The sequence below is a fragment of the Rhipicephalus sanguineus genome, chromosome 7 (genome assembly GCF_013339695.2).
Source record: "Rhipicephalus sanguineus isolate Rsan-2018 chromosome 7, BIME_Rsan_1.4, whole genome shotgun sequence".
NCBI classification, from domain to species: Eukaryota; Metazoa; Arthropoda; class Arachnida; order Ixodida; family Ixodidae; genus Rhipicephalus; species Rhipicephalus sanguineus.
In genome coordinates this window covers 46,160,997-46,176,824 of record NC_051182.1, presented here as the reverse complement: position 1 = coordinate 46,176,824, position 15,828 = coordinate 46,160,997, and the positions used below count along the sequence as shown (strand labels likewise).

Below are 15,828 nucleotides of genomic sequence, written 5' to 3'. Positions count from 1 at the left end.
AACTGAAGGTGAAAGTTTCACTTTAAAATTTCGCGTTGAAGTGCCAGGGCGGGATGTCAGGAATTTAAAAGCGAGTTTTTTCCATTTTGGGTACACTGGCTCGACGAATTTTTCTGAAACTTAGTATGTTCGTCTCTGGTCACCACAGCGGACAATGTACTCAATTTTTGCTGATTACCAAATATGTAGAACTTTGCAAATGCCGTTAAATTCTATTAGGTCACGGTGTTCTGGATGGATGGATGGATGGATGGATGCTATGAGCGTCCCCTTTATAACGGGCGGTGACATGTCTACCACCAGGCTCGAAAAAAAACAAAAAAACGAAAAGCTTCCTTGTTTCAAGTTGGCTTAATATCTTATCTACACTGATTAAATCTATGTTATTTTACCAAAAAAAATATAAATTCACGGTCCATCTCTCTGCCTCTCAAGGCAGAATGACCTTATTTTGCCCCATTATTTATTTTTGTACTTTATCTCTACTTTCTGCCACCAATACCCGAACCGTCTCTTACTTCTTTCTACCACGGACGTGTTCAGCTGTCCATTGTTGTCCCTAAAACCCAAGGCTTCATGTAGACTCGTGCCCACACGTATAACTGGGTGAATATCGCCACATTCAATCAGTACATGTTCCATCGTTTACTTAGTTCCCCCGCAGCATGTACATTGTTCTTCTTCGTTACTGAATCTGGCTTATAACTACGCGTTCTAAGGCAGCCCGCCCTTGCTTCAAACAGCAAAGCGCTTCCCCTTGAATTATCATAAAACCTTTCCCTCCTCATTTCGTTTTTTCCCTTTCGGTAGTTACTCAGAGCCATCTTCTTTTCCATCGCTGCCATCCAATAAGTCCTCTCCGCCTCTCTGACCTTCTGCTTAATGCTCCTTGTTGCCATATCGCCCGCACTGCTAGCCGTATACTTACTGGTGAGCCTGCTAGTTCTTTCTCTCCACTGCGTGTCAACGCTTTTTCTATACAAATACCTGAAAACCTACTCTGCCCATCTACTCTTCTTCATTTTCCTCAGCCTCTCTTCGAATCTCATTTTGCTCTGAGCTTCCCTCACTTCAAAGCCTGTCCATCCCATATCACCCTTCACAGCCTCATTTGTCGTCTTCCCGTGTGCGCCCAACGCGAGGCGGCCCACCGTCCTTTGATTTACATCCATTCCTGATTGTACCTCTGTCTTCATGCACACCACTGAGTTCCCAAATGTAAGGCCCGGAAACATCACACCCTTCCACAGCCCACGAAGCACCTCGTACCTATTCGGTACGAGGTGCTTCTGTTCGGGAATGTAAGCGCAACCCCTTTTCGCTGAGCCTCAATATAGCCCCTCTCGGCTCTGCGCGGCATTTTGCCCTTTACTCCAGACACTTATATGCGACGCGCAACTTATTCCTTCATTCTGCTGGGGGGCGATCGGAGATCTGTTCGTTCCGCTTGTTCGTTCTCCTGGGGAAGAACAAGCGCGCTGATTGGATGAAGCGGGAGATGCCACTCAAGGCCGGGGGGTGTCGCCATTTCTTTTTTTTTGCTTGATCTTTTCTTTTTTGGTGACGTCATATCGCGTCATAACGAGTAGGGTGATCGGAGATCTCTGTTCTGCGCCGTTCGTTCTGCACCCTTTCTGGCGGCGCACGCGATTAGCCGAAGCCGGAAAAAACCACGTCTCTGAGGGGCGTAGCCATTTTTCTTTTTGCTTGATCTTTTGTTTTTTGGTGACGTCATACCGCGTCATAACGAGCATGTCGTCTGCTACAAACGAAGGGATCGCGAGGCCGTTCGCACGCGTTCTCTCGAGCGAACAAACGGCTTCGCACGGCATGATGCGGCGGTTGCGGCTGCCGCAACAGCTGCCGCAACAGTGCGGCGTCGCTTTCGGTTCTCCAAACGAACAGTGCGAACGAAATGAACGGGCCTGCCACTGGGCTGTGGTCTTACGCGCAGGGACTTCTTAGTTCAAAAGCGCTACCAGCTCTTGCCACGTGTCGTCCCGGCCCTCAGGGGCGTAGCCAGAAATTTTTTTCGGGGGGGGGTTCAACCATACTTTATGTACGTTCGTGCGTGCGTTTGTATGTGTGCGTGCCTATATACGCAAGCAAAACTGAAAAATTTTGGGGGGGGTTTGATCCCCCCAACCACCCCCCCCCCTTGGCTACGCCCCTGCCGGCCCTCACTCGTGAACGACGGCCCCAGCGGGCGCGACGGCGTAGCTATCTGTGGGTGCTCTTTTATAAAAGCCTGCAGAAGCTCCCTTTGACGATCCGACGCCCGGGAGCCAAGCCAGGCATTCCGGTGGGACGACATTTTGAAAAACTGCGCCAACAGCAACTTTTTTTTGCATGCGCGACTTAACATAGCAAGCACGTTAGAAAAACTAACACCAATAAATATCAGCACTCAAAGCTATTGCTGTTTCAGAAACTGCTTGAGCTTGAAAAGAAAAACAATATATTTTCGTATAACAATGTATTTATTAGAAGGCGAGAAACACTTCGTTTTGAAATATTCGGTCCCTTTGCCGAAGACAAACGATGCGCGTCTACTTCCGGAAAGCTCGCCGCTCACCGCTTGACGATTGACTGTCGTCTTCCTCTCGGCGGAAGAGAGCTGCGGACCGCCCACTTTTGTGACGTAACACCGCCAGAACGAACGCGGAACGAACAGAGATCTCCGATCCCCCCCCCCTGAGCCTCACTCTCGCTGTGCAGGTCACGTGACCATCGCATCGCCAACGTTGTTAACGGCACAGGGTCGACTGAGACAGTTTTAACGTAAACATAATTGAGATACATATAGCATTGCCACCCTTACACACATAACCAGAGCTGTGACCGCGAGACCAACACACAGTGCACGACTCTGGCCAGGTGGTGGTCCCATATTAGTTCATTGGAAACGGTTCGCCAGAGGTTATGTGATCCAAGCATAGCCTTTGGCCTTTGCGTACTCCAGGTTGGGATCTGCTAGCCGGTGGGATGATGATGTGTAACTTAGGTGAGTCACACGTGACCGCAACGCATTGTCTCGGGTTAGAAATGCTATAGAGCTTCGTTCGCTTCCAACCACACTCAGTGATCGACCGGAGGTCGTTTGTCCATCGTGAAGAATTGACAGAGGGGGTTGGAGTCCCATTGACATTTGCGTTGTTACGGTAAAAAATCCTTAAGGTGCCCTAATAAACGCGCAATTTGACCGTCGATATACGTGGGCGTCGGGAATAGTATGGCATCGCCTTCGAGTAGTCGTTAATGAATGCAGGAGTGATTAGACTTTCGCTAGTTTACATTGATTTATTACGCAAGCGAACCATGATATTTTTTAAAGTCTCCATGCGAAAATACAGCCTATATTTCGCAATGGTTACACGTGTTTTTACTCAGGCGCTGACTTCGTACACCATTTCGCTGATGTGTAGTAAAGGGCGGGAAAATGCGACAAAAATTTGAAAATGCGAATATTTTATTTTCTTTCGCTCGCTACCATAAAACATCAATGCAGGAACTTTTTTTGGTTGGTACAAGGTATGTGCTGCATAAATATGGCGATGTTATGACTGTTAAAAAGTTTATTTTTAAAAGAAACAAAAGATGCTCCAGATGTCTCATTTTGCCCCAACCTTCGGGGCAAAACGAGACGCTGCGTGAGGCAAAACGAGACAGTGTGAAAAAATTTTATCATTTGAGTTCTTGCAGTAGAAGCACTTCAAATTCACTCCGTGGGCCCCCACGCCGTCTTTTTGAGCCCAGCCTTTGCACTCCACGCATTGAATCCAAGCAGAACTCCACGTTGTGTTGCCCCGAAACTCCTTGTCAGAGATCAGCAGACGACAAAGAAGAGGAATTGATAGTGCTGTCTCCGCAGCTAGCGCCAAGAAGTCCGTGCACCACTATCATCATGTACTTTTTTGTGTTCGATTGTCGCCATTAAAAGGCATTTCGTTGCAGTCTCATGGATCCGTCTTTCTGGCGGCGCTACGAATAGAAGGCCGACGTTCCGCAACATATGGTGCCGAAAACCCACGGGATAACGAGCGGATCCAACGACGTGGACAACGAGCGACGGCGACAATGAGTTTCCACTAGATACCGCAGCCGGAGCAACCTGATCCTCATTGGAACCGCACCCAGGGAAGTAACGAGCGGAGCCGGCTACCTAACGAACAAGTAAGCCGTGATCCTAAGCAGACATGGACCGCCTGAAAGCGAAACGTGCTGCTAGGCGAAACCAGTCAACGAAAGTTATGAATGAGGCGACGACGTTGTTGGAGAGTGAGTGCAACGACCGAACGGCGTTAAGCAAGGTTATCGACAAGCTCGTCACAAGCCGTGACGAACTTCGGAAGATCAATGCCGAGCTCGAGGAAGTGATTCCGGTAGAGGAACTTGAGAGGGAGTACGAGTCTGCGGCGAATTATGACGAACAGGCACTCGAGACTCTGACGCGCCTGCGGTGCCGGCTTGAAGATCTCAGCCTAGGTAACACGCGACAGACTTCTCTTTCGACGACGCTCAACACGCCGCCTGCCCCAACACCAGCTGCATACCACAGCTTCGGACCTCGTCTTCCAACGCTAACCATTAAGCCGTTTCATGGGGACTTGTGTCAATGGACGTCATTTTGGGAGAGATTCAACGGAACTGTCCACACGAATCCAACTCTGAGCACGACGGATAAATTTCATTACCTACACAACTATTTGGTAGGTGAAGCAGCAGCTGCAATTGCCGGACTACCAACTACGGAAGCGTGCTATGAAAGTGCTATCCAGCTGCTGAAGCAGAGGTTCGGGGACAAGAGCAGGATCGTACAGCAGCACTTCAGAGCGAGGTAGTTGGATACGAGGGAGTTGCGAAGGCTTTATGACGCAGCCCAGCTGAATGTCCGCTGCCTCAACGTCCTAGACGTCCCAACTAGCAGTTTTTCGGCGATGCTCTACGACGTTATGCTTCAATCCTTGCCACAAGAAATCATCGTGGCGTTCTACCGCCATAGACGTCTCCAGGAGGAAGCACAAGGCACGGGACGCGCTGCTTCAGGAGAGCCAACCACAACGCCTTGCGAAAACCTTGAGCAGCTCTTGCGGTATACACAGATAGAGCTCGAAACGAGAGAGCAATGTGCTCCATCGATTTCCTCTATCAAAGGCAGCGGGAACAACAGAAAGCATGTGCCGTTGTCATCGGTCCTACATGCATCCGAAGAATCGAAGCAAGTACGCAACAAATGTTTCTTTTGCAAGTCTGAGAGGCGTGAAACCGAGGCATGCAGCGCTACCTTGACCATTTCAGAGAAAACGAACCGGCTCGCTAAATTTATGCGGTGCTATCGATGTACTATGAAGGGCCACCGCGCAAACGAGTGCCGGCGGAGGTTGGTGTGCGTGACATGCAAAGACAGGCATGCTACAACGATGTGCGACCCAGTTTATCGTGCGACAAGAGGCGAAAAGTCACCCAACATGGTCTCTGCTGCTACTAAGCCAATAAAAGAAGAGTCACCGCGGTCGACTGCCGTTACAACGTGTCAACTTGACGAAGCCGTCAACTTACAGACCTTCCGTTCTTGGATTGTCGGTTTCACCGAGACGTCTTATATCAGAGGCATCATCGACGGAGGCAGTCAACGCACATTCATTAAGGAAGATCTCGTGACACGGTTGGGACTAAAAATCCTTAGAGAGACTTGCCTTGCGGTGAACACGTTTGCATCAGACGCTCCTTCTTGTGTGAGAAAGTGCAATGTCGTCGAGGTTCGCGTACGTAGCCAGTTTGATTACAACGAGCACGTCATCGAAGCCATCGCCATGCCAGTAATTTGTCACGACATCCCTGCCACGGCTATGGAATGCTCCTTCGCAGCCATATTGCGAGAGCGAAATTATCGGCTGGCAGATGAGCAAACTGTGCCTAGAGAGTGTGGCGAAAAAGGCATTAGCCTGCTCATAGGATCTGATCAACTGTGGAAGATCGTTAGTGGCGACATCATACGCAGCACGGAAGTACAAGGATTGGTAGCGGTCAAGACCACTCTTGGATGGACGCTCCAAGGTCCTGTCACAAAAAAGAGCTTTATAAGCGGAACATCCGAGGTGATGATCTGCGTCTTGCGAGTGCAAGCTGAAGAAAGCAAAGGATTGGAGCAAAAAAACATACTGGAGTCCTTTTGGACGTTGGATGCCATGCGAATTGCACCCACGGAAGCAACTCACGGGCACGCAGACACCTTGTCTGTTTTCGAGAGTAAGATGACAAAGATCGGAAAACGGCACCAAGTAGCCGTGCCACGTAAAAACCCGGACATCGAGCTGCTACAAGTCAACTACAGCGTCGCACTTACCCGACTACGAAATCTTGTTAAACGTATCTCGAAGCCAGAAGGATTGCTGGAGAGATACGATACAGCGATACGTCAGTAGATTGTTTCCGGCCATGCTGAAGTTGTACTTGACAACGAATCAATGAATGGCCATGCGTACTACATGCGACACAGGGAGGTCATTCGAGAGGAATCACTTACCACCAAGCTCCTTCGGATCACAGCATGGATGCAGCGTTTTGTGTCCAAGGTTAAGTTCAAGACTAAGGAAGATGGAGCCATATCTGCTGAAGAAATCTTGGCAGCCGAGAGATACTGGATCCGCCAAGTTCAATCTGAATCGTTTCCCGACGAGCGGAGGTGGCTAGAAGAAAAACAAGGTTCACCCAGTAACTCATGGGTAGCGCAACTCCACCCATTTGTCGACGAAAGCGGGCTTCTACGCGTCGGCAGAAGGCTAGAAAATCTCAGGGACAGCTGGGACGCGAAGCATCCATTCCTGCTTCCAAGTCGACACCGTTTCACTGAGCTGGTATTTGCCGATGCCCATCGGCGAGTCATGCACGGAGGAGTAACGCGACAGTACACAACGTACGCGAACGCTTCTGGATCCCGAGAGCGCGACAAGCGGCAAAGAAAGCGATCAACCGATGCCTGACATGCGTGCGTCTTTGCACGAGGCCCACCGTGCCGCCGTACCCGCCGCTTCCAGCTTGCCGCGTCGAGAAGAAACCTTTCGACACCACAGGAATTAATTTCGCCGGACCATTGTATGCGAAGTCTTCCGAGAGCTCCGATTCCAAAATGTACATCGTTCTTTTCACGTGTGCAGTGACAAGAGCATTGCACTTGGAACTGCTCTCGGATATGTCGTCAACTGCTTTCATGTTGGCATTCCGGCGTTTTAGTGCAAGAAGGGGACTGCCAAGTACCATTTACTCCGACAATGCCCTTACCTTCAAGAGGACGTCTCGGGAGCTACAAAAAATGTGGAAAGTTATTCGAAAAGACGACTTCCAGGCTTATATTGCAAACCAAAGGATACAGTGGAAGATGGTTGATAGTGGAACTATCAACCATCTTGACTGAGGTTGAAGCGGTTCTCAATTCACGGCCACTAACGTATTGTCTTGATCAGGCCAGCGAACCTGCAGCTCTCACGCCAGCGCATTTCCTAGTCGGCCAGCAACTGACGACGTTACCAGAAGGAAATACATTGTCAAAACAAGGAGCAAGCCACAGGGCCAAGACTACCAGCGCCGTTTTCAACATCGACAGAAAATGATGGAAGACTGCTGGAAGCGATGGAAATATGACTATTTGCTTCAACTACCATCTGCTCATCGCTCACCCGCGCATCACTCAAGAATCGTAAAGCTCGGCGACATCGTGATTGTGGACAATCCTAACACGCCCAAGTTATTCTGGCCACTAGCCCGGGTTCAAGAAGTGTACCCAGGAAACGACGGAGTGGTATGCGCCTGTTTAGTGCGATTACACGGAGGCAAAGTAGTCGAGAGGCCAGTGCAGAAGCTACATAGTCTAGAGCTAGATCTCACCACATTTGAGGCCCCGGAGTATGTCGGAGATCAGCAGACGACAAAGAAGAGGAATTGATAGTGCTGTCTCCGCAGCTGCGCCAAGAAGTCCGTGCACCACTATCATCATGTACTTTTTTGTGTTCGATTGTCGCCATTAAAAGGCATTTCGTTGCAGTCTCATGGATCCGTCTTTCTGGCGGCGCTACGAATAGAAGGCCGACGTTCCGCAACACTCCTGAAAAGCATTCAGTGCATTTTTCATGTCGTTTTCCTCCCAGGAAGCTCTCGATAGCATTCTCTTGTGCGTCCGTACCATCCTAAGCATAAAAATACTATATATAATGGGCGTCACTAAATGGTTCACTTAATAAGACAATCTCTAAGGCAATTCAATGCCTTGTTCTCGAATTTTGCCCCTCTCACATGCCCGATTTCAAAAAATTTGCCCTTTGGCCCACGGCACCAATTGAACTAAACTTTTGGTGGAACGTAGCTAGTAGTATAAAGTAGCAATATAAATACTCACGTTGCTGTAATGACGCCGGAGTAGCTTCATGCACGGATCCCAATGTTTGGCCGAGCAGAATTTCGCCCCTTTTTGGCCGGTCACGAACACACTGACATCAGCCGCGCAATTTTTCCCGCGCGAACACTGTGAGTAATCATCACCTTTTGCACAAAAATTGTCGAAAACTACCGGCACCTATCGTTGAAATAGAGAAACAAAGAAAAGGTACTTTTTGTATTAGCTGTAGAGGGCGGCAAATTCAAAATGTGGCGTTTTGCCCCGCATCTCATTTTGTCTCGCCTTACCCTAATCCTTTAAAGGGAGCAATTAATCGGTAAAGGTTCATAATACCTGCTATAGAAACTAATGTCGTTAATTTGACGACAATAGGCTTATTATCTGAGGCGAAACTGAAGGTGAAAGATTCACTTTAATATTTCAAATGTCCCGCCAGGATGCCAGGAATTTCAAAGCGATTTTTTTTTTCTCTTTGGCTACACTGGCTCGACCAATGTTCTTGAAATTTGGTATGTTCTTCTCCGGTTACCTCAGCCGACAATGTGCTCAATTTTTGCTGATTACGAAATTGGCAAAACTTTGCAGATGCCGTTAAATTCTATTAAGCCACTGTGTTCGGTTCGGAAGTGTAGGCGTATCTCCTTTTCGCTAAGCCTCACTGTCGCTCCTCTCAGTGGAACGCAGCATTTTCCCCTTATACGCGACACTTATCTGCGAGGCGCAACGCTTTCCTTCATTCTGCTGAACTTCACTCTCACTCTGTAGGTCACGTGAGCAGCACTTAACCAACGTTGTCAACGGCACAGGGTCGACTTATGCAGTTTTGCTGTAAACATCACTGAGACACATACATTATTCTTACCCTTAAACAGAAAACCAGAGGTGTGACCACGAGACGAATGCACAGTGCACGACTCTGGCCAGGTGCGGTAGGAAATTGGTTCATTGGAAACGGTTCGCCAGAGCGTATGTGATGCAAGCATAACCATTGGCCTTTGCGTACTGCAGGTTCGGATCTGCTCGCTGGAGGGATGATGCAGTGTATCCCAGGTGACAAACACGTGACCGGAGCACATTGTCTCGGTTAAAAATTGCTAGAAAGCTCGGCTGCCTTCCAACGTCAGTCAATTGAACGACCAGAGGTCGTTTGTCCATCGTGAATTGACAGGGGGGGTTGGTGTCCTAGTGACATTATTGTTGTTACTGTTGCAAATTGTGTAGAAGACGAGGAGTGGCGCCATCATCATTGAGATCAGTATGTTCGAATAAAGGAGAGGTCAACAGGGGGCTTCACCATGGGGACGGCGGCCTGTCTATTTCTTTACATTTTGGTGCCGTGAAACCCGGGAGAGGACCTTCAGATGTGAGAGCAAGCGGACTTTACGAATTCTGAACCGCATCTGCAGCCTGGAGGACTTTTGTGAAACCGTCGTTCGGTGAAGCTGATGTGGGAGGCGGTGAAACGGGCGTGCAGTACGCAACGAGACTGACAAGCTTCTGCGACAGATGGGTTGAGATATCCAAAACGGAAAAGGAATACACATCTGTTCGGAATCTCATAGTAGCGGAGCAATTTATAAATAACTGCCATGATAAGTGGCGCTATTTTTGCGAGATTAAAACTGCCGTAAGCTTGAAGAGATGGCGGAAGCGGCCGACGACTTCTCAGAAGCTCAGCGACAGTCAAGCTTGCTTCTTTTCCGTGACGAAGGGGAGAACACTCCTGCAGTAAAAGGCGGTAATGCGACTCCAAGGGATCTAACTCGATGTTTTGTGTGTGACAAGACCGGTCACAGAGCTGCAGAATGCCGCGCTCGGACAAAGCAACCATACTGTGGTTATTGTCGTAAGACTGGGCACGACACCCAAGCGTGTACCAAGATACGTAGCACTACCCGGAAAGCATCATGTATATGGTCGCAAAAGGAGAACCTTGACGAAGTCAAGCAGGTGGAGGATGAAAAGGGCGAAGAGAATGTGGCTAGTGCAGTGAATACCGAACCAAGGGTGACGAAGCATCAGATGCAAGTGTTGCAGGGCGTCATATTCGGCAAGACTGTTTCAGTGTTACGGGACACAGAAAGTAATACGATGGTTGTGCGGCGTTCCCTCGTGCCAGACAGAGCACTTACGGGAACCACGGCGACGTTGTTCCTGGCGGATGGAAGTAGAATTAAGGTGCCAGAGGCAAAGGTGGAAATTTTTTCACCATACTTTTCAGGCATATGCATCGTAAAATGCATGATTTCCTCGTTATACGACATATCCGTGGGAAATTTGTCTGGATCACGTCAGGCTCACGACCTGATACAACATGGAAAGAGAAGCTTGCTGTACCGAAATTAGAGACGGACAGCGTAGCACGTATACGATACAAGGAGAAAGGTCATCACTTGAACCCCGTGCTGAGCGGCATCAAGAGCACAAAGTCCCAGCGGGATTCAGCCACACTGAAGGTCGACACATTGAAAGCGACCAGAAAGGATCTCGAAATTGCGCAAGCAGAAGACAAGACCTTGGATACCTGCAGAAGTAAAGTCGAACCAGTGTATTATTCAAGAGGATCAACGCATTATTCGTTTACCACAGAAAAGGGGATACTCTACCGCCATTACCGGTTATCCTCTGGCAAAATGCCAAAACAGCTGGTGGTTCCCAGGAAAATGCACAGCCAAGTGCTTGCGATGGCGCACGATAAGAACCATTGATCGTGTGCTAGGATCGTTCTATTGGCCTGGAGTACAGGAAGAAGCTAAAAGATATGTTCGATCTTGTGACATCTGCCAAAGAACGTACCCAAAAAGCAAAGTAGGCAAGGCACCACTTGGCCAAATGCCGTTGATTGAGACACCATTCGAGCGAGTGGCAATTGACGTTATCGGACCCTTGAAACCAGTCTCTAACAGGGGTACCCGATACATTCTGACAATGATTTACCTTGCGACACGTTATCCGACTGGCAATTCGGACAAAACCACCTCTTGTGACATCATCGAAAAGGCACACTCAATGCATCTTCCCCATTCACCTGTCAATTCCAGGAATACGAAAAAGTGTGACCAACCTGTTTCGGCACTATTCCAATTAGCCCAGTCACACTTATTTGAAAAATTTGGAGATTACGTTAAAGTATTTACGGACGCATCTGTACGCAGCGACGGCCTCGGCGCTTCTGCAGCTTTCTTTTGTCCTTCAACAGACATCAGACGAGTGTTTAAAATACCTCACTCGTCATCATTAGTGACTGCGGAACTCGCAGCGATTGATGTCGCCCTTAAGTACGTGAAAGAAGGACTGCCTACATCGAAAGTCGTCATCCTTACAGACTCTCATGGTGCCCTTTGCAGACTCACCGGAAAAGAGGCCGACAGCCCTATTCTCTGCAGTATCGTAGAATCAGCCCGCAAAATTCTCTCACGCGGGATGTCTCTAGCTGCCCAGTGGATACCTTCACACGTGGGCATTGCTGGAAATGGAGAGGCTGATCGCCTCGCTTCATCTTGTAATCATGATGACTGTGACTGCCCGGAAATTTCGTCTATGATGGAAAACGCTCGTCTGCTTGTACGCCACCACCTCCTAAAGCAGCACCCAGACCAGCGTGTCGCGAACGGATCGTTTCCTCCCAGTGTTCGTAGTCGTGGCTTGCCTCGTCGTTCCAGAGCACTGTTATATAAACTAAGAGTCGGTTCAGTATTGGTGCGCGAACGCTTATTCCGGCAAGGACGTGTGAACAGTCCGTTGTGTGCAGCTTGTGGCTCATGTGAAACACTTGAGCATCTTATAATACACTGTCCCGCGTTTGCTACGCAGCGGGCTTTGCTGATTAAGCAATATAAATTCCTCGGACTTAAATGCGCGTCCATCGACGATTACCTCTTTCCGAGAGGTTGTGTATCTCGACGCGACCAGGCACATCGAGCTCTGCTGACCTTTATGGACCAAACAGATCTGGCCACCCGTCTATAAGCGTTCCTTCTTGTGTGTGTGTGTGTGTGTTTACCTATTTTTGTTCAAGTCTTCGTCAATTTTTTTTCTTCACTTTCCTATCTCCTTTCCTCTTTTTCTCCTCCTAACTTCCTTTCCTCTGTCTCTTCCCTCCTCCCGAAAGAGCAGGCAGGCGTTGTGCCCCTCTTGGTGGCAGTTGCCAGCTTGCTCTCTCCCTCTTTTCTCTGTGTCCTTGTGCTTGTATGTATACAAATCAAATAAATAAAGAAATATCCAGACGCAGTGGCCCTGCCCGCTATCGATTCGGCGACCGTGACAGAGGGCCTGTTGGAAATGTTTTCCCGCACTGGATTTCCCCGTGAGATTTTGTGCGATCAGGCATCTTGCTTCACGTCCGAGTTGATGAGAGATGTCGACGCTTTATTATCCATCAAACATCTGAGTTCGACACCCTACCACCCATGTGCAACGGTATGGTCGAAAGGTTTAATGGAACGCTGAAACTGATGCTGCGGAAACTATGTCAAGAGGATCCGAAATCGTGGGATCGGCTGCTTGCGCCACTCCTTTTTGCATACAGAGAGGTACCCCAAACCAGCATGGGATTCTCGCCGTGTGAACTTATCTATGGAAGATACGTTAGATGCCCTCTCAGTATATTGAAGGAGATATGGACGGGAGAACACATCGGTGATAAAGTGAAAACAACGTATGGCTACGTCTTGGATCTTCAAGATCGTCTTGAGAAGACGTGTCAATTAGCCCATAAGAACTTGTCACGAGCGAGGAAAACTCAAAAGCAATACTATGATCGGGCAAGCAAGAACCGTCAGTTAGAAGTTGGAGATCTTTCTTTAATCTTACTCCCTACCACAGAGAACAAGTTACTGATGCAATGGAAATGACCATTTCGAGTCGTTGGGAAAAAGGGTAACCGCGATTATTAATTGGACATGGGACATGGCAACAAGCTGTTCCACATAAACATGCTGAAGCACTATGAAAATCGGCAGCAGAGGACAAACCCTCAAACAGCATCTTTCGTGGTCATGGAAGAGGAGGAGACAGACACACCACTGCCAGTTTGCAGGGCAACTCGAAGCGTTGGCGTGGAAGCGATTCCTATGGCCGAGGGACTGGAAGATGAAAAGCGGGTTGAGCTTGATAAGATTCTAGCTGCTTATGACGATGTCTTTTCCGACATACCCCGAAAGACAAACATTTTGGAGTGCCGCCTTCAGTTGACAACATCTGAACCTATTAACACTCCACAATACCCTTTGCCGATAGCAATGAAGGAAGTCGTCGAGAAGGAAGTTCAAGACATGCTGAAGCTTGGCGTCATCGAGCGATCGAATTCTCCCTACAATTCACCACTTGTTCTCGTCAAAAAGCCGGGTAACACTTATCATACCTCTGTGGACTTTCGGCGTATCAATGAGATTCTAATATCTGATACCGAACCCATACCACGAACGGACATAATGTTCAGAGGTCGGCACCAAGAGATATTATTTGAAGCTTGATCTGACGAAAGGCTATTGGCAAGTCCCACTCCATCGGGCTTCAAGACCAGTCACTGCCTTCTCGACGCAGTCGGGACATTACCAATTCATATATATGCCTTTCGGCATCAAGACGGCCTCCGCAGTGTTCACGAGATTAATGAGGACTCTTCTTCTTGGTATTGAAAACGTAGTCCATTACATTGACGACGTTCTCGTAGCTACAGCGACCTGGGAGGAACACGTGGAGACTTTACAACACGTGTTACAGCGAGTGCGTGAAGCAAGAGTAACCATCAAGCCTCAGAAATGTGAAACCGCCGTGGAATCCATCATCATCTTGGGTTATCGGTTAGGAGGCGGAACTATTCAACCAGCTGAACTCGACCTGAGACCAAGAAGCAGCTGCGATCTTTTCTGGGATTAGCTGGATACTACCGCGATTTAGTACCGCGATATTCCGAGAAGGCCCAGCCTTTAACGGAGTTAACCAAGAAAAGGGAGAAGAACAAGATCTGCTGGAACCACGAAAGAGAAGCGGCTTTTGAGACACTGAAGCAAGCCCTCTCATCAGGACCAATAGTACGAGCTCCTGATCCGAAGCGCATATTCGTACTGCGTTCGGATGCGTCCGACATGTCTATCGGGGCAGTTCTCATGCAGGAGCACGATGGGGTGTTACATCCAGTGTCGTACGCCAGCCGATAGCTACTACCACGAGAACGGAATTACTCCACCATAAAACGAGAATGTCTAACACTAGTGTTGGCAATAGAAAAGTTTCACATCTGTGTGTACGGAACGCAGTTTCTTGTGCAAACAGATCACCAACCATTACAATATCTAGATAAAGCCAAACATCTGAACCGCAGCGTACTAAGGTGGAGTCTGGCATTACAAGAGAATTCGTTTGTTATTCAACATATTGAGGCTCAGAGAATGCAGGCGACGATTTCATGAGTAGGCTGTAACCTAAGCTTTCACGGAAGTGTAGTGCAACTAGTTTACACTTTGTCTACAAGGTATATTTCTGAATCATGTGGTTTATTCACCAGCAGAAAACAGATAGTCATAGTGCTATAGCTGACTACATGTTTTTTCTTTATGTGTGAAGGTGTGTGAATATTTATTGAGGACATACATCACCTGTATTCACTGGTGCGGTGCAGTGGTCTTGTGCAGACAAGTGGTGATTGTGACTACGACGTAGCTACAGTTTTTTTTTTCGAGAAAAAAAACTTTCCCCGAAGGAGGGGCATGTGTGATAAGTGAAGTGGCCGTGCGTGTGGCGAAGTGGCTTAATCGTGTTTGAAGTGCGCGCCACAGAGACCATCGAAGAAGACGACGCACGAAAATCGGGGAACGTGCTGGTTCGAAGCAGAAGGAGAAGTGAGGCAGACGTGGCTGGAGGTCGAAGAACCAGGGCGTGGGAGCAGTGACCCGTCGGGTTGCGGACTCGAGGTCTCAGCAGGCTCCAACCTGGGGCTACACCAGTCGTCCTTGCGCTTCGGGCCTGGCGTGGGTGAAACGTCGCCAGGACGTTCCCGCCAGGCGAATCCAGGATCTACGGCAGCGAGCGCCAGCCAGCGTTCGAGAAGGGCATGGCAAACGCCTTGTGTGCTCCAGGTCAACGACCTCCGCAGTGAGCCGCGTTCTTGACCGCACCTCTCATCGGACGCACCGTTCTACCCCAGCGTCGGCCTTCCCATCCCAGCGTCGAGTTTGCCGCCGGGTCTTCACCACCGCTTTCCTCTCCGGTGAACTCTTTCTGTTTTTAGGGGCAAAGCTCCTTAAGGCGGCACCCGTTCGTCCCTCGTAGTCGTCGTCGTCGTAGTAGTAGTAGTAGTCGTAGTCCGCAACAAGTCTTACGCTTTGACCTCCAAGGTGGTGCCGGTGGGAGATATTTCCTGTGCGTTGTTGAACAATGTAAAATTCGCAGCGTCCGCGTTAACTAAAAGCCGAATTCTTCTGTCTCTCATTCCC

General features: G+C 48.9%; 1 protein-coding gene across 1 annotated transcript in view; it reads right to left on the bottom strand.

The window, feature by feature from the left end:
- The window catches only part of LOC119399429 (endoribonuclease Dicer), a 120,658-nt gene that overhangs the window by 22,705 nt on the left and 82,125 nt on the right, over nucleotides 1–15,828 (bottom strand). The window lies entirely within an intron of this gene.